The sequence below is a fragment of the Notamacropus eugenii genome, chromosome 5 (genome assembly GCF_028372415.1).
Source record: "Notamacropus eugenii isolate mMacEug1 chromosome 5, mMacEug1.pri_v2, whole genome shotgun sequence".
Lineage (NCBI taxonomy): Eukaryota > Metazoa > Chordata > Mammalia > Diprotodontia > Macropodidae > Notamacropus > Notamacropus eugenii.
In genome coordinates, this window is record NC_092876.1 from 66,389,389 (window position 1) to 66,407,861 (window position 18,473).

At 43.2% G+C, this 18,473-nt stretch overlaps 1 protein-coding gene across 1 annotated transcript in view; it reads left to right on the forward strand.

Moving 5' to 3' along the window:
- Nucleotides 1-18,473, forward strand: part of MAN1C1 (mannosidase alpha class 1C member 1) — a 214,019-nt gene that overhangs the window by 136,289 nt on the left and 59,257 nt on the right.

The window sequence follows — 18,473 nt, forward strand, 5'->3', positions numbered from 1 at the left end:
TGATCCTGGCATCTGAAGCAGATGCTTTGCTTCCTTGCCCTCTGTAAGTCCAAAGTACGCATGGTGCTGTCCTCCCACAGAGAGATGAAAATTGGCCCTGGCTCTCCACTGTCTGCCTTCCCAGAATACTGCCTCTATCCACTTGGTCTCTGTATAATCCTGCACTTATCAGCCTCAATTTCCCCATCTGCAAAATGAGAGGATTGCATTAGGGGGCCTCAAGATCTCTTCTAACTATCCATGACCTAAAATTCCTCCTAGCTCTAACATTCTGTGTTCCCAAGGCCCTTCCATCTCTAGTATTCTGAGTTCTAAGAGCCCTTCTAGCTCTGACATTCTGTGTTCTAAGGACCTTCCAGCTCTGATATTCTGAGTTCTCAGGGCCCTCCTACCTCTGAAATCCTGTGTTCTAAGACCTCTCTCATCTCTGACATGCTATGTTCTAAGGGCCCTTCCAGCTCTGACAACCTGTGTTCTAAGGACCTTTCAAACACTGAAAGTCTCCCTTCTACCTTTGACATTTAAGTATTTCCCTTCTGTCTACATGAACGTGGAATGGTCACCTCCATCTCTAAGCCTTAGTAAAAGCAGAGGGTCAGAACAGATGCTCTATAAGGTTGTGGGTCAGTCACTTTGAGGCAGCTCCATCCTTCTAGGGCAGGTGGAAGAAGTGCAAATCCTCTCCAAAGCCCACCTCTCAGAAGGCAAAGCTGGTACATACTGGGAGGTAAGAGATGGTGCAATCATTGAACTATGAACCATTAAATTTGGAAGGAATGTCATAGGTCATTTAACCCTTATCTGATGATGAGGAAGGCTAAGGCCCTGAGAGGAAGGGTGATTCACTCAAGGTCACACCCAGAGATTTTGTGGCAGAGCTAGGACTTTTGACTCCTCATCTAGAACTCTTTCCACCATACTGCCCTTCATTGGAATTTTCCAGTTGTGTGACCTTGAGTAAGTCACAGCCTTCCTGACCTGTTTCCTCATCTCAGAAATGAGGAAGCTAGACTAGATGGTCCCTTCCAGTTCTAAGACAGAAGGATTCCACTAGATGTGGTGAACCTGAGTCTTAGGGCAGGAGCAGGAGTACCAGCTTGGATAAGGAAGACCAAAGGGAGCTTAGAACATCAAATGTTAGGGTTGGGAGGGACTTTAGAACATAGAATGCATCAGGCAAGCAGAGGAGGGGAACCATAGAGTATAGGAGCACTTTGGGCGGCCTGGTGGAAAGAGTCCTGGACATGGTCCAGAAGACCTGGATTCAAATTCAACCTCAGCCACTTACTAGCTGTGTGACCCTGGGCAAGTCACTTAACCTTTACCTGCCTCAGTTTCCTCATCTGTAGAATGGGAATAAAAATAATGCTTATCTCCCAGGGTTGTGGTGAGGATCAAATGAGGTTGTGAACTTTAAAGTGATATAGAAGTGCTAGCTATGGTTAATATAAAATATCAGAGACGGAAAGGACCTCAGAACTTAGTAGAGCCAGAAGGAGGTTCAGAACACAGACACGTCCAAGCCATGCGGGGGAGACCTGATGCGTGTCCTCCATTATCAGTAGCTGCTGCTACATTAAGAAACTGCTGCAAAAGATATTCTTCTGGTGGTTGTGCTGCCAAAAGGCTACTGGGGCGACAGTTGTTGACAGTCTGGTGGGGGTAGGGAAGGGACTAGTGGGGGGCTAGAGCACAGGCTGGTGGAGGCCTGGGAGTCGAGTGTGTAGGAGATCCTTTGGCAAACAGAACACAGAGACACCAAAGTCAGTGACTTGCCAGTGCCTAACAAACCAGGCCATGCCTGGCCTGAAATGAACTTATTGGCATAGGACAAGGCACCCCCATTTCCAGAAATCCCCATTATCATCTTGTCTCAGTCAGGACCAGGCTCTCTTTGCAGTTGTCTCAGAAATTTCTTTCTGTTTCCCCAGAGAGTGAATCAGAGCTTTGCAGTTTCTTTTCATTTTTCCTTCCTCATAACCACTGTTGCAAGGAAGATTCCATGTCTGGTTGGCCTGAGTCCACACACTGATCAATGCTTGGCTGTATGGGAGCCTTGCTGGGTAGATCCAAGACTGCATTGTCATCTGCTTCCTTTGTGACTTCAGGGCTTGAGGTTTCTTCTCCAAACCCATTGCCCCCTTGTGCGGTCCCCTGGTGTGATCACCAGTGTAGCTTGGAGAGAATCAGAGAGGGCTGGGTCCAGTAGCAATCAGTGTATGCCAGGGGGAATATTCCTCCTTGCCTTCTTTTCCTTACCAAACTTTCAGACCTCAGGTACCAACTTTCTTATTAGGACCTTCCAACTACCCCAGAAATGTTTTATAGAATCCATTCATAGGATCCTGGAAAGTTCTTATGGGATGATCATTATCTCCCTTGCAGGTTCAGCCTTAAACAGTAATTTTATATGATCCAGAGAATAAATTTACCACAGGAACAACCCACTGAAAATGTGATAATATAAGAACTGTGGACTGTCAGAATGTAAACTGCTGGAGCTAAGAGTAATTTAGAGCACAGAATATTACAGCTCGAAGGGACCTTAGAACACAGACTGTCTTCACTTTGAGGACTCTTAGAACATAGACAGGGGTGCCTTTGGCCTTCAGGCTGTAAGGCTGAAGGTTCCCCAATCCTGAAGGATGTCAGGGCTGGGAGGGCTCTTAGAACATAGGATTTCAGAGCTGAGAGGGCCCTGAGAACACAGGATGTCAGAGCTGGGAGGGCCCTTAGAACCCAAAATGTCAGAGCTGGGAGGGTTCTTAGAGCATAGGAAGTCAAGGCTGGGAGGGCATTAGAACACAGATGTTCAGAACTGAGAGGTCTCTTAGAAAAGAGGATGTCAGGACTGGGAGGGTTCTTAGAACACAGGATGTCAGAGCTGGGAGGGCCCTTAGAACATATAATATTATTACAGCAAAAAGGTCCTTTAGAGTATATAATATTAAATCTGTTAGATTAAAGATCGAAGAATGTTAGAACGTTGAACCTCAAAACAGGAAAGAAACAGAGCTTATCTAATCCTTTCATTTTACAGTTGAGGAAACCAAGGTACTTGAACTAATTAGTGATGTTAATTAGAACTGTTTTCTTGGCCCCGAGTTCTTAGTGGCACAGAAATTCTGGGCCACATGCAAATGACTGTGTCTGATCTCTCAAGACTTTTGTGTCTCTCACACAATGATTGGTGGCCAGAAAACCCTGCTGTAGAAGGCTGTATGATTTTTAAAAATCCACTTTCTGGATCATTTCTGTGGATACCCTGTGGCAAATGTGTCCCCAGCCCAGCTTTGGGGGAGAGGACTGAGCCTGTCCTTCGCAGCTGAGGGGGCTTTGTGGGTCATCTCCTGGAATTAAACAAAGCCATTAGCAAGGACTCCAGGGATCCCGCAGTTACAAGCCCCTCCCCACAGGCTATCCCCCCTAAGTGTTTTTCTGGAGCCCACATTGCTCAGCCTGGCGTGTTTTCTTTTGTAAGAGGATTGTTCACACATACTCTGGCAGCATCATTAATTCCCTGAGGCACTGGGGTGGATAAAAACAACTGGCTGGAAGGTTATTCTTTTTCCTGGTCCAGGGGAGCAGGGGATGATGGGGGAGGGGAGGTGCGTGCCAAGGGACGAAGGTCACAACTCTGCTTAGAACCTCTTAATGAAGACTGATCTCCTTGATTTGGCCTTCAAAGCCATGTATAGCCTTGATCCTGGCTGCTCCCTGAAAGAGCTCTAGGCTGAAGCCAGACTGGATTACTTACTGTACTGCCCCAGCCCCCAATCCCCCAACCCAAACATCCTTAGCTATTTTCCCATCTAGGCCTTAAATGCCACTTCCAACTCTGAGTTCCACTTGATACAGTCTTGCTGGTTTTTCCAGGCCAGCTCCAATGCTAATTAATTCCTCCTGGAAGCCATCTCTAGTTTTTACCTCTCAACAGAGATGGTTTTTTTCCTGCCTCAATTCATCACATAGCTTGTTATGTCTCCTTTGTTTGCTTACCATGTTCTGATTGAGCTTTATGACTTCCCCAAGTCTCAGTTTCCTCACCTGTAGAATGGAAATGATAATTTCTTGAAGGAGATAATGTAAATAAAATGGGTCATAAATCTTAAAAAGTGTTACATAAATGTCAGCTATTATTATTCTAATTTTTTAATAGCCATTTTGGATGTGTTGAATTCTCCCACTAGAATGGATTCTCCCACTCCTTGAGAATAGGCAGGTCTGTGGGAGCTAGAATGCTGGACAGGGAGTCAGAAAGATGTGAGTTTGAGTCATACCTTGGAGAATCAGTAGTTGTGTAACTGTACAAATCACATGCCCTCTCTGGGACTTAGCTTCCTCTTCTGTTAAACACGGGGCTGGGTGGCTAGGTGTCAAAGTGGATAGAGCACTGTTTTGGAATCAGGAGGACCTGAATTCTAATCCAGACTCAGACATTTACTAGCTGTGTGACCTTGGGCAAGTCACTCAACCCCATTGCCTCCAAAAAAAAAAAAAAGGAGGGGATTAGACTCAGCGACTTCTAAAACCCCTTCCAATTATAAATCTATGATACTGGAGCTTATCCTATCTTGTCTGCCAAGAGCAGAATTCTCTGCACACAGTAGGCACTTAATAACACTTTAGGTTTTGCCATTGACTGACCAACATCCTTATAGCAACCCTCTGAGGGAGGAATTATTACCACCCTTTGTTGAGGAAACTGAGGTCTAGAGAGGTCATATAACTATTTAGAACTGGAGGCCAGAAGATTCAATCAATCAATCAACTTTATTAAGCACCTACTGTGTGCCAGGCATTGTGCTAGGTCTCCTCCCAGGTCTGCCGACTCCAGGTGTAAGACTCTTTCCATTACCTCCCTGCTGCATTGGGACAGCTATGAATATGCTAATGTTGATGCTAAATGAGGGCTATTTGACATGCTGGCTACCTGGCAAATATGCCAGCTGAGGCTTAATAATCAGACATAATCAGCTGGTTGTTGCAGTGATGCCTGGCCCTCGGAGAGGACAATGGACCCTGGAATGTTTGGGCCTGGTCATTGTACCTTCCTTGGGGTGGTATGGGGCAGGGAGAAGCACACTTTCAGCTGATACCTTCCACCCTTCTAGGGATGTGAGCTCTGACGACCTGGGGCTGTCACCAGTCTCATCCTATCTGTCTGTAGAAGCCCATGGCCCAGCATGGGCTGATCTGCTACCTCCTTCCTCCGCACCCCTAGCCCCCAGCCCCCAGCCTATGGAAGGTACTACTGTAGAGCAGAACATGCCCGGCTCCCTGGGGATAACCCCCAGCAAGCAGCACACAGCTGTGTCCACATGGCAGCCTTCTCTGCTGTACTTGATGGCAGAGAGTTGGCATAGAGGTTTCCTGGGTGGTTGTGCCTCATCCCAGCCTCCTCCTGTAGCCAGACCAGTCCCAGGCACATAGGCTGTAGCATGTGCCAACTCAGCACTTCCCACTGGACCGAATCAGTTTGGTTTGTGTACAGATCCATTCTAGCCAAGGCTGAACTGTGCTGGTTATTAGTGGAGACCAACATCCCTGGGCGTCCCACAGTGCTCTGCCTCCAACCCATCCCAATGCATTCTCAACATAGTCTTTCATTCCTCCTCCTCCAAACAGTACTAAGAAGGAGGAAGTGACTCATTAGAGTAATAATGATAATAGCTAATATTTATATAGCATTTGGGGGTTTGTAAAGCTCTTTGCATATATTATCTCATTTGACCCTTGCAACAGCCTTAAGAGTTAGGTACCGTTATTGTTCCCACTTTACAGATGAGGAAACTGAGGCAGACATAAAGTCACTTACCCAGGGTCACACAGCTAATAAGCAACTGAGAGGTAGGATTTGAACTCATGTCTTCTTGGTAGCTAGGCCTCAGAGTGAATAGAATGCTGGGGGCTGGAGTCTTAGGAACACGAGTTTAAGTCCAGCCTCAGACACTTAATAGCTGTGTGATCCAGGGCTAGTCACTTAACTCTGTTTGCCTCAATTTCCTCATCTGTAAAATGAACTGGAGAAGGAAATGGCAAACCACTCCAGTACCTCTGCCAAGAAAACTGCAGATGGGGTCACAAAGAGCCGGACATGACTGAAATGACCAGACAACAACAGCTTCCTGCCTCCGTGTCCAGCTCTCTGTTTCCCATACCACCACACCACAGTCTCGGGGTTAGAAATTCAGTGCAGCAAAGAGCCTCTGAGGTCATCTACTCTAGGTCCTTCCTTTTCTAGAGGTGGCAAACTGAGGTCCCAAGGTTAGGTGAGTTGGCTGAGGTCAAACAGGTGGTAGGTGGCAGAGCCAGCGTTAGAAACTGTCTTCTGGTTTCTCAGTCTTAGGGCCATCCATCTGAGACTCTCTAATTCATCCTGTTTGCAACTTGTTCGGACATAGCTTTTTGTGTATTGTCCCCTCCTTGGATTGTGAGCTCCCTGAGGCCAGGGACCCTCTTTTGTCTTTCTTCCTGACAAATAGTAGGTGCTTAATAAATACTTGTTGGCTTGACGTGACTAAAGCCAGGATTCTTTACGTAGTACCATGTTGCTTTCTTTTTCTGCTTCCCTGCAGGTGACTAGAAAATCCTAAGGGGTTCCTAAGCGCTCTCAAACCCCTTATGCGAAGGAAGGGTGCTGCCATGAGCCATGGGGGAAAAGCATGAGGTTCTGTGGGAAACTAAAGCCATGTCAAGGGGTCATAGATTGAGAACAAGAAGGGACCCCTCAAGGCCTTGGGTTCCCCACCCCTGCAGTGGGACCACCGTGATCCCTGTCCCTCAAGTTCACAACCTAGGTGTCTTCCTCAACTGACTCCTAACTATCTCTCATTCCCCATACCCAAGCTGTTGCCAAGGCCTATCAGTTTCACCTTTGTAAGATTTCTCAAATATTCCCCTTCCCTCCTCCAACAGTACTTCCACTCTAGTGGAGACCCCTATCACCTCACACCTAGAGTATTGTAAAAGCTTTTGGTGGGGTTGCCTGCCTCAAGTCCTCCCTACTCCAATCCATTCTCCATTCAGCCACTAAAGTGATTTTCCAAAAGCTCATGTCACTCCCCTCCTCTATAAATTCCAATGATTCTCTATCGCCTCCAGGATTAAATACAAAATCCTCTGTTTGGTAATAATCTTATTTCTTCCTATACCCCCAAACATATCCAATAACAGTGGTCTCACTGCTCTTCCTTACACAAGACACTCCATCTCCTGAATCAGGTCATTTTCTCTGACTGTCCCCTAGACTGGAACGCTCTCCCTTCTTATCTTCACCTCCTGTCTTCTTTCAAGTCTCAGCTAAAACCCCCCTACAAGAAGCCTTTCTTTGTCCCCCTTAATGCTAGCTTCTTTCCTCTGAGATCACCTCTAAGTTTATATATATATATAACGTATGTATGTATATGTGTCTGTGTGTATCTCTCTCTCTGCATATATATATACACACACACACATACACACATATATATATAATCTTATTTGTACATAGTATATCACTTGAGCACCTCCAGGTGCCACCATAGTGCACAGAACATTGGGCTTGGAATTAGGAAGACTCATCTTTCTCAGTTCCAATTTGGCCCCAGACACTTATTAGCTGTGTGACCCTAGGGAAGTCACTTAACCTGTCTGCCTCAGACAGGTAAAATGAGCTGGAGAAGGAAATGGAAAACCACTGCAGTATCTCTACTGAGAAAACCCCAAAGTGATCATGAAGTGTTGGATATGACTGAAAGGACTCAATAACAACAAAAAAAAATTTATCATATTATTTGGGCAGCTAGATGACTCAGTGACTGGAATAGTGGCCCTGGAGTCAGAAACACTCATCTTCATGAGTTCAAATCTGACTTAAGACACTTACTAGCTGAGTGACCCTGGGGAAGTCACTTTACCCTGTTTGCCTCCATTTTTTCATCTGTAAAATGAACTGGAGAAGGAAATGGCAAACCTTTACCAAGAAAACCCCAAATGGGATCATGAAGAGTGAAACAGAACTGAAATGACTGAAAATTTGCACCCATTAGCTTTAGGAGAGTTCTAATTCTTGGGAACATTTTCCTTACCCTTGAGTTAAAATCTGTGTCTCCATAACTTCCACTCATTGCCTCTAGTTTTGTCATGTTGGGCCAACAATAATAGCTAATAATAGCTAACATTTATTTAGCACTTTAAGGTTTGCAAAGCGCTTTACAAATATTATCTCATTTGATCCTTACAACACTCCTAGTAGGTATTAAATCCATCGTAACAATAGCTTATTATTATTATTAAAAAGAAAAAGCTATGATTATTCCCATTATACAGATGAGAAAACTGAGTCAGACAGATTCAAGTGACTTGTTATATCAACAAGGACCCTGGAATAGACAGGAGGGCCTGTTGTACAGGTTCTTAGGTCTGCTTTTCTAAAAGGAAAGCATCTCTTGAGGGGTGAACAAGCATTTTAATCAAGCACATATATCATTCACTTGGTTCAGAGGGAAAAGTCAGCACCCTGAACTTCAGAGAAAATACAAACAGAGAAATAAAGCTCAACAGACAGAGTTTCCAACTCTGTGACCATAAGCAATACATACATAGTTACTAGAGAGTGAAGCACCAACATCTGGTTTTTCAAAGCCAGGGGGCTGCTTAGTGGCTTCCCAGAGTCTCATCTGGCACACAAACTAAGCCCCAAAGTAAAACCTCACATCAGAGTATTTATACACTTTTCAGAGTAAGAGGGCAGCACTCTGTGCCCCAGTGCCTCAACAGAAATTAACAAAAGGTATTGAGGCCTATTAATGAGTGGAGAAGATCTTTAACTCTTCCCCCCTCACCACCACCATTAACCTTGCATTAGCATTACACTTATACCTGGTCACACAGCTACTAAGTGTCTCACGGCTGGATTTGAACTCAGGTCTTCTAGATTCCAAGTCTGTGCTTTATCTACTGCTCAGCTTAGCTGCCTAAAACATGGCCAAGAACATGTCTAATCTATTATGTCTCCCCTCAGTCCTCTCTCCTACGGTCCCAGTTCCTTCAGTAGATCCTCATATGGTATGATCTCGAGACCCTTCATTAATTTCATCATCCTGGCCACACTTCTGAAGATGTTTTTTAGCTTGTCAATGTCCTTCCCAAAATGTGGAAACCAACACTGGGCACAATCCTCCTTTTATAAACTTCCCCCCTCCCCCATCCTTACCATCTTATGAGATTGGATGCATGATTCAAAACCCTTTAGAGTTATCACTAAATTCTTTCCTTGCATGTTAACAGGTGATTTTAAGTGCCTTCTTTTAACTCAAGTTGTAATTGGATGGTGACCTTGTCTCTGGCTCAGAAGGAACTTTGGAGAATGGAAGTTAAGCCCCTGGAACATGTAAATGTTTCTCCTTTGGAGGGAGGGATTCTGACAATGCAGACATCATTAGTAAGGGTTACTGATGAGGGAGGCATTGAGGAGGGTAGGAAAGGTTTGGAATTAGGAGGCCAGGAGACCTAAGGACAGATTCCTCCATTTAAACACTAGGTATGGTCATCTTGGCACAAAAAGCTTCTAGGGTTGTTGGAAAGACATTTGAGAACCTTTAAGCCCCAGAGGAATGGAAAGTGATTCATATCTAGCCCTCTCCTTCCTTCCTTCCTTCCTTCCTTCCTTCCTTCCTTCCTTCCTTCCTTCCTTCCTTCCTTCCTTCCTTCCTTTCTTTCTCTTTCTTTTTCTTTCTTTCTTTCTTTCTTTCTTTCTTTCTTTCTTTCTTTCTTTCTTTCTTTCTTTCTTTCTTTCTTTCTTTCTTTCTTTCTTTCTGTCTGTCTTTCTTTCCCTTCCTTCCTTCCTTCTTCCCTCCCTCCATCTCTCTGTCTGTCTCTGTCTCTCTCATTTCTTCCGTATTTCTTTTTCCTCTCCCCCACCTCCCAATGCCAGTGATTCACATCTCAAGGTGGGTTGGGGTTGGAAGGGACTGAATTAACAAGTCCCTGACTTGGGTTTGGACTTCTTTTGCTCTTCTTTCTGCCTTCTCCTACTGTTACTGGACAGCACCTCAGAATTGTAGACCACTGCCCTCTTCTGTACTTCTCCTGCTGCTCTCCTCCATGCCTGGACTTCTATCCTTCCTCATTTTCACCTCCGACTTTCTCTGCTTGCTTTAAATCTCTGTTAAACTCCCCACCTTTTACAGGAAACCTTGACTGATCTGCCTTCATTCTACTGCTTTCCCTCTGTTGATTAGCTACAATTTATCCTGTATCTTTTTTTGTATGTAGTTGTTTCCATATTGTCTCCCCTATTAAGCTATGAGCTTCATGAGAGCAGGGATTGTCTTTTGCCTTTTTTTGTATCTCCAAGGCTTAGCACAGTGCCTGGCATATAGTGGGTGCTTAATAAATGCTTTTGACTGACTAATCAAACCTTGTCTGCTCCTAGTTGAACACCTCTAACTTAGAGAACCATGAAATGTTGGGATGGTGGTTTTTGATTTTGGTGGTAATACCCTTCTGGGCACTCATACTCACAGACTGGGTACCTAGAAAGTACTGACTACTACTTTCAGGTTACCTAGGGGTAACCTTGTGGGTGACTACAAAACCTACTTGTGCATTTCCCATCAACCATTTCCCAGCAAGTAGTTTCAGTTAGCTTATAGCAAAGGCATTTACCAAGTCAATATAGGAAGAAGAGGAGCTTCAAAAACATTTCTGCTAAAAGTTTGGAATTCACTCTTTCACAAATGCACACAAGGTCTATGGGAAAAGTAGGCTCAAGCTTAGAGTATGGTGGTGATGAGGCACACATGTATTAAATGGATGTGGCAGAGAAGTCACTTACAACTCCTGGTACTAGAAATCCTTTCTCCCATAGTGGAGTCTTCATCTGTTTATCTTCTGTGTGTCTATCAGCTCCTTTCTGGAGGAATTATGTCTTCCCTGTCCCATCTCTTCAATACCAGGTGAATATAATTTTTGCTACTGGATCTGTCTCTATAAATGATATGGTCAATGGATGTGAAATGGGAGTGGGAGAGAGAAGAGAGACAGAGACAGACACAAACACAGAGACAGAGAAGAGAGGAGAGACAGCGAAAGAGAGAGAAATCCTTTCTTCACACCCCCAAGAGAAACTCTCTCTGTGTGTGTCTCTCTCTGCCTTGGTCTCTGTCTGACTCTCTCCCCCCTCTCTCTGTCTCTGTCTCTCTCCTCCCATCTCTCTCTCTCTCTCTCTCTCTCTCTCTCTCTCTCTCTCTGCTCTAGCTCCAACCTTTGAATTGATTTCTCCACCACTGGATTAGCCAATTGCTGAAATATGTTCCACTATTTAAAGCTCCCAGAGGTACTTTGTTTGCTTAGCCAATCAGTTGTTCCCTTCTTCACCCAATTCATGAACTTCCCATCTCACAAAGAGATCACAGGGCAAGGACCATGTTGTTTACACACTCAAAACTTCAGATGCCCTTATATGATGTATATCGGTGGAAATATGGGAGAATGGAGAACTCCTTTCCTTAGGTTTTAAGGATTTTATTGATGCTTTTAATAGTGCTTAAGAATAATGAGGTACCAGATCTATAACACAAAGTGGTAATCATCAAAACAATTTGGTGCTGGTTAGAAAATAGAGAAGTTGATCAGTGGAACAGATTAGGTGCCCAACACACATAAGTAAACAAACACAGTAGCTTGTGTTCAATTAACCCAAAGACCCCAGTTACTGATGTAAAGTCTTATTAGTCAACAAAAAACTGCTAGGAAAACTGGAAAGCAGACAGAAATTAAGTATAGATCAACATTTCACAAGTGTATAGCAAGATAAAATCCAAATGAAGATACGATTTAATATGGAAAGGTGACATTATAAATAATTTAGAGGAGTGAGGAAGAAATTGACCTTTCATGTCTGCATGGGGGAAAAACTTAAGACCCGATGAGGGGGTGGGGAACACAGAAGATAAAGGGGACAGTTTTGATTAAAAGTTTTTCCAAAAAGAAAACCAATGCAGTTAAAGATAGAAGTGAAACAAACAAGTAAGTGTGGGGGGGCAATTTTTACAGAATGTTTCTCTAATAAATATCTCATTTTCAAGATATGGAAAGAATTGGTTGAAATTTAGAACAAAAGCCATTCCTCAATATAAAAATGGTCAAAATGTATGAGCAGGCAGTTTTTGATGGAAAAAATTAAGCTGTCAACAACCATATTTTTTAAATGCTCTAAATCATTAATAATCAGAGAAAGCAAATTAAAGCAACTCCAAAGTTCCACTTTACACCCATCAGACTGGCAAAGATGGCAGAAAAGGAAAATGAAAGATGTTGGAGAAGCTGTGGAAAAATAGGAACATCAACGCATTGCTAGTAGAGATGGGAATTGATCTACCCATTCTGGAAAACAATTTGGAACTATCCTGAAAAAGTTATATGTACCCTTACACCTAATGATATGGTTACTAGTCATATATCCCAGAGAGATCAAAGAAAGAATAAAAGGTATATACAAAAGTAATTATATTCACTTTTGTGATAGCAAAGAACTGAAAACTAAGAGGGTAGCCACCTATTGGGGAATGTCTAAGCAGTTTGTGGTATATGAATGTAATGGAATAGTATTGTGCTATAAGAAATGGCAAAATGGACCATTTTAGAGAAAACTGAGAAGACCAATTTGAACTGATTCAAAGTGAAGTGAGCAGAACCAGGATAAAAAAATTATACAATGACCACATTACAAACAAAAATAATCCTAAAAGACTTTAAATTCTGATCAATGCAACAGTAAATCATGATGTCAGAAGGCCAGAGATGAAGCACATTGCCCACCTCTTGACAAAGAGGTCATGGACAAAAAATGCAGAACATGACATACATTTTTTTTTGAACCAGCTAGTGAAGAAATTTGCTTTGCTTGATTATACGTATGTAAAAGGGTTTTCTTTTTCTTTTTTTGACATTATTCAGTAGGGGAGGGTGTAGGGGAAATAGAAGGGAGAGAAAATTAAAAATAAATATTATAGTCTTAAAAAATAAAAATAATGGGAAATCAATGAACATTTATAGGATGCAGAATTCTTCTGCTAAGATGTCTTAAATTTGTCCTGAAGGGCTGGTGCTGTTTCTGGGTCAACAAGTCCCCATCCCATCTAACTCACATGTAGTCAACCTTTCATGAGGCATGCCCCACAATCTTGCCTTACTGGAAATCCTCAGTTTCTCCTCTCCCAATCTGCCACTCAGTTCCTACTCTCAGCTCATTAAAATTGTCTCAAAGCTAGAGTACATTTGTATGGCTTTACTTAAATTGATTGCATCCTAACTTGCCTCTCCTCCAAACAAGGAAATATCAAATGTGGTAAGGAGAGCTTTGGACTTAGAGTCAAGGACCAAGTGCTAATTATACCATTTTTTGAGTTGTTCAGGGAGGTACATTGGAAAGATGCTGGGTTGGAAATCAGAGGACCTAGGTTTACATATTTCCTCTGTTACGTTTTACCTTTGTGATTTTAGGTCACTGACCTCTTTGGCCTCAGTTTCCTGGTCTGTGAAATCAGTGACTGGATGGAGCTCTGAGGTCCTTTTCAGTTCCAGCTTTCAGATTCTCTGACACTGGACAAGTCCAAGCCAACAACAACGTTCTCTGAAGTGCCCACCACTGGATACTCAGCTGCCAAAGTCTGATCATGTCACCCCATGACTCAGACTCTAGTGGCTCCCTATTGCCTCCAGAATTAAATACAAAACCCTATCTCAAAGCCTCTACAGCCTGGCCATTTCCTACCTCATCAGTCTTATATGCTCAGCTCCCCTCCACGCACTCTGATGTAGGACCACAGGCCTCCTCAATGTTCCTCACTTAAGATCCACCATTTCCTGACTCCATGCTTTTGTCTGCCATGCTTGGAATACTCTCTCTCCTCACCTCCATCTCCTAGTTTCCATGGCCTCCTTCAAGATTTGGCTCAGATCCCACCTTTTACCTTTCCAGGACCTCCCAGCCTTCTCTTTGAGATGACCAGATATACTCTCTATATATCTGGTCTGTACCAGATAATTTACATGTTGCTTCCCATGTTAGAATGTGGACTCCTGGAAAACAGGGACTGGCGTTTTGCTTTTCTTTGTCCCCTCCATCCCTCATTAGTGTTTATCATAATGCCTGGAACATAATAAACACTTAATAAGTGCAATAGTAAATTGGTTGGGCATTTTGCTAGGTACTGGGGACATAAAGATCCTCCCCTGCCAAACAAAAAGATTCCTGACCTCAATTCTTGCAACAATCCTGAGCATAGATGCTTTTATAATCCCTGTTTTCCAGCTGAAGAAAGTGAAACAGAGCTTAAATGACTTACCTAGGGTCACCTAGCTAGTAAGTATCTAAGCCTAAATTTGAACTCAGGTCTTCGTGACTCCAAAACCAGCACTCTGCTGAGCCACCTAGCTGCCTCCTAGTTAGTGTGTTTAAGTTTTACTCTACAAAAAGTTGAACCTGCTTCCTGGTGCAGCCTGCAAATGAAATGCATTTGAATTTTGGCAAGACACCACCTGAGCCTCTGGTACCTAAGGTACCTCCCTGGGTAACCTTTTGTCTCAAGAGAAAGGATTTCTAAGTGTATACCTGGACAACATCCCACCAAGATGTTGTGAGATCAACGGAGAGAACAATTAGGAACATGAGAATGGAAGGGGAAGTCTTGCCAACTAATCTATCAAGCCCTCTTCTACTCTGTGAGTTGTAGAGAGATCCATTGCTTGGGTGCTGTTTAGAAGGGAAAATGTCACAGGAGGCATTGACTGTGGACTTTCCTCCATTCTGAGGTCACCATCAAGAGAAGAGCTTGGGGTCTGGCTCAGCCCCAGCTGATTTTCTATAATGAAATACACGATTCTGTCCTCTCAATCTCCATTAGATCTAAGGGGAATATGGCATCATATTTTTAAAAATTCCAGATGGGCATCAAGCAAGATACCCAAACTAAACTCAAGACACATTCTACTATGCAATAAGCATTCATTCTTTTATTTATTCCTTCACCTACTTACTGAAGTCAAGCCCAGATTGTGGAGGACCTTAAATGCCAGGCTAATTTATAATTTGTAGTTCATCTAGAGACAAAAGGGAGTCATTGAAAGTTTTTGAGTGGGGTAGAAGGTGGTGAGATGATCAGAACTGTATATTAGAAAGATTATTTTGACAGCTATGTAAAAAAAGAATGGAGTGGAGAAGGAAGGGGAGGAACTAGAAATAGAGAGACCCGTTAGGAGGCTGTTTCATTCCAGGTAAGAGATGAGGAAGGGTCTGAACCAAATATAGACCAACTGAATTTATTTAAGATGCTGATTCCCAATATCTTGTGATTTCTTCATCACCGAAAGACAGAACAGGGAAGGCTGAATAACCAGTTATCAGGAATGTTGAAGGGGAAATTTTTATTTAGGTACCAACTGGACCAAATGACTTCAAATAGAATGTGATAGATCTGGGGTCCAGGAACCTGGGTTTTAGTTCCACTTTTATTACTTATTATCTGTGTGTCTTGGAGCAAGTCCCCTTTGCCTCTCTGGGTCTCAGTTTCTCTATCTGTAAAATCAGGGAGTTGGATTAAATGATTGGTAAGGTCACCTGAGATATAAATTCTATGACTGCTGAGATTCCTTCAAGCTGTAAGACTTGATGCTGCTAATCTCTCAGGATGAGAATTTGTAGCTTGGCTTTCTGATCAAGATGAATTATTAGTATTTGACTTAGCAGAGACTAAGAAAAATAGGAGTTTGACAGATCAATTAGGATCACAGGATGACAAATCAAGAGTTGGAAGGACCGTCAGAAGTCATATACCTGAATTCCCTCTTTTTTCAGATGTGGAAACTGAGGCCCAGAGAGGTAAAGGGACTTGCCAGTTGTTTGCATTTCTGTTTTATCTGAGGCAGCAGAACTGAATGATGCACAGACCTAGTGCTGACTCATTTCTGACCCCAACATTCCATCGAACATTCCTAGACCTTATCTTCCCCAGCTTTGAAAGGGCAGAATTAAATACGATACTTTAATGCACTGATTAAAATCTTAGAATGTTAGAGGTGGAAGGGACCTTAGAGGTTATCCAGTCTGACCCCTTTCTGAAGGGAAAAATTCCTTCTGCAAAATCTCCAAGTGGTCATCCAGCTACTTCATGGATACCCACTTTGATAGAGAGCTCACTGTCTCACAGGGTAGCCTAAGTTTCATTGTGGGACAATTCTAGTTGATCCATCTCTGACTTCCTCTAACTTCTAACCTTAGTTCTTTCACAAAAAGTAATTCAACCTCATCTTCTACATGTTGTTGTCTACATGTAGACACATGTCTACATGTGTGAGTCTTTGTGACCTCATGGCAGTGATGCCAGGGAGGGGCACTTTAGTCCTTAAAGCTACAGGGATACTGTATAGATGGGAGCGCTCATCTAAGAGCAATGGCAGAGTTGACTTGATAGGGCTTGTGGTTCCAGAACTAGGATGGAAACAGGCAAGAAAAGGAAGTCACCAGTTAGTACAATGGATGACTGGGATGGAAGTTCCTTCAGGACATGGTCTCTGCTGTGGTTGACAGATTGGCGAAGGGGGTTGTAAAGGAGACAATGAAGAGGAAGAAAATTTGGAGTTAGAAGAGGCTACTCTGGGGGTGAAGGGCTATTGGCCCCCATGAAGAGAGACCACAGTATAGATAATCCATAAGAGTAGATGGTCAAAATGCCCCAAAGTCATTTCTATTTGAATTTTTTGGATGAGTTTTCACACTGACCTTTTAAGTATGAGAATATTTAATATTCTGGGAATTCACTCCAAAGGAGAAATAATGAAGCCACACAGGGAAGGCCTGACTCAGAAGAGTCTGGGAAGCTGCCCAGTTTCTCCACACTGCCCACTCCTCCACCCAGTTCCAATCCTCTTTGCTGCTGATTCCAGGCTGGGAATGGACTTCTCCCAACCAGAACAGTCCGTCTTTTTACAGAAGGCCTGCAGGCAACCAGGGCATGAGCCCTTGCAGCTGGGTGCTTCACCTGGGACTGACTTCTATGAGAAGTTATTTCCTGGTTGATCCCCCAGGGCTGCCGAGGATGGGATCAGGCATCCTCTCTGCCTCTGCTGCTGTCACTAGGAATCCACATGACCTTGAGCAAGATACTTCCTCTCTTTTAGACCCTGGAAAATAGAATAATACTTGTTCTCCTTCCCTCACAGATAGGTAGTGAGGAAAATTAAAGTCAGAGGGCAGTTGTGAGGAAGGTATTTTGTAAATCTTAAACTTCTCTAGAAATGGGAGCTCATAGGATTATAAATTTAGAACCAGAAAGGACCTTAAGGTTATTTAGTCCAGTCATGTCATTTTACTGCTGATGTGGTTCAGTCATTTCGTTCACGTCCAACTCTTCATGACCCCATTTGGGGTTTTTTTGGCAGAGATACTGGAGCAGTTTGCCATTTCCTTCTCCAGCTCATTGTACAGATGAGGAAACTGAGGCAAACAGGGTGAAGTGACTTGCCCAAGTTCACACAGCCAGTAAGTGTTTGAGGCTGGATTTGAATTCAGGGACTTCAGGCCTGCACCACCTAGTATAGACAAACTAAATGCAGAGGGCAGTTGTGGCTCTAGCTACTGGAATCAAGGAAGGCTTCTTATAGGACATGGTGCTTGAGCTGAGCTTTCCTTGATAAAGTAAAGAATCTCAGACCTGGAAGAAACTATAAAGGTCATCTGATCCAGTATTATGTCTGATCCTGCAAATGATTGTCTAGCCTGTGTTTACTAACAGTGCCTCACTACCTCCTGGGGCATCCCATTTCCTTGTTGGCACCTCTAACTGTGACGTTAAGTCAATATTTGCTTCCTTTTAATTTCTACCAGATTCAATCCAATTCAGCATGAATGTAGTAAGGGATATAAAGATGAGATGGAAAATGGTGTCTGCCTTCAAGGAACTGACATTCTACTGATCCTAGACAAGCTCTCTGAAACAATGTAGAAGCCTTCATTCCTCTTCTGCAGAAGGGATGTCAACTCACACAGAACTCTTCCATCCTTTTCTGTACCATTTATTGATGCTGCCCAATTATCTCCCTGCTGTATACACACACACCCCCATCTTGGTCTAGTTCCACTGCATAATATGTGACATTTTAGGATCTTGGTGTATATCTAGTTGTAATCTTTCTCAGTCCCACTCAAGGGCTGCCTCTTCCATACAGACACCCCTGATCCTTCCCTTTCCTCTTTTCAGCCTTATTGGTTGAATGTAATGTTCCCTCTTCCACCTCACACTGTTCTAGAACATTTTGTCTGTACTTCTCCCTTGACTCCATCACATACAACTTTCTGTTGTATTTATTGGTATAAGTTATAGCTGCCCCCATTAAATTAGAAGCTCCTTGAGGGCAGGAACCACATTATTTTACATCTCCCTAATACTAAACAAAGAATCTGACACATAGTAGGTGCTTAATAAGTCTGT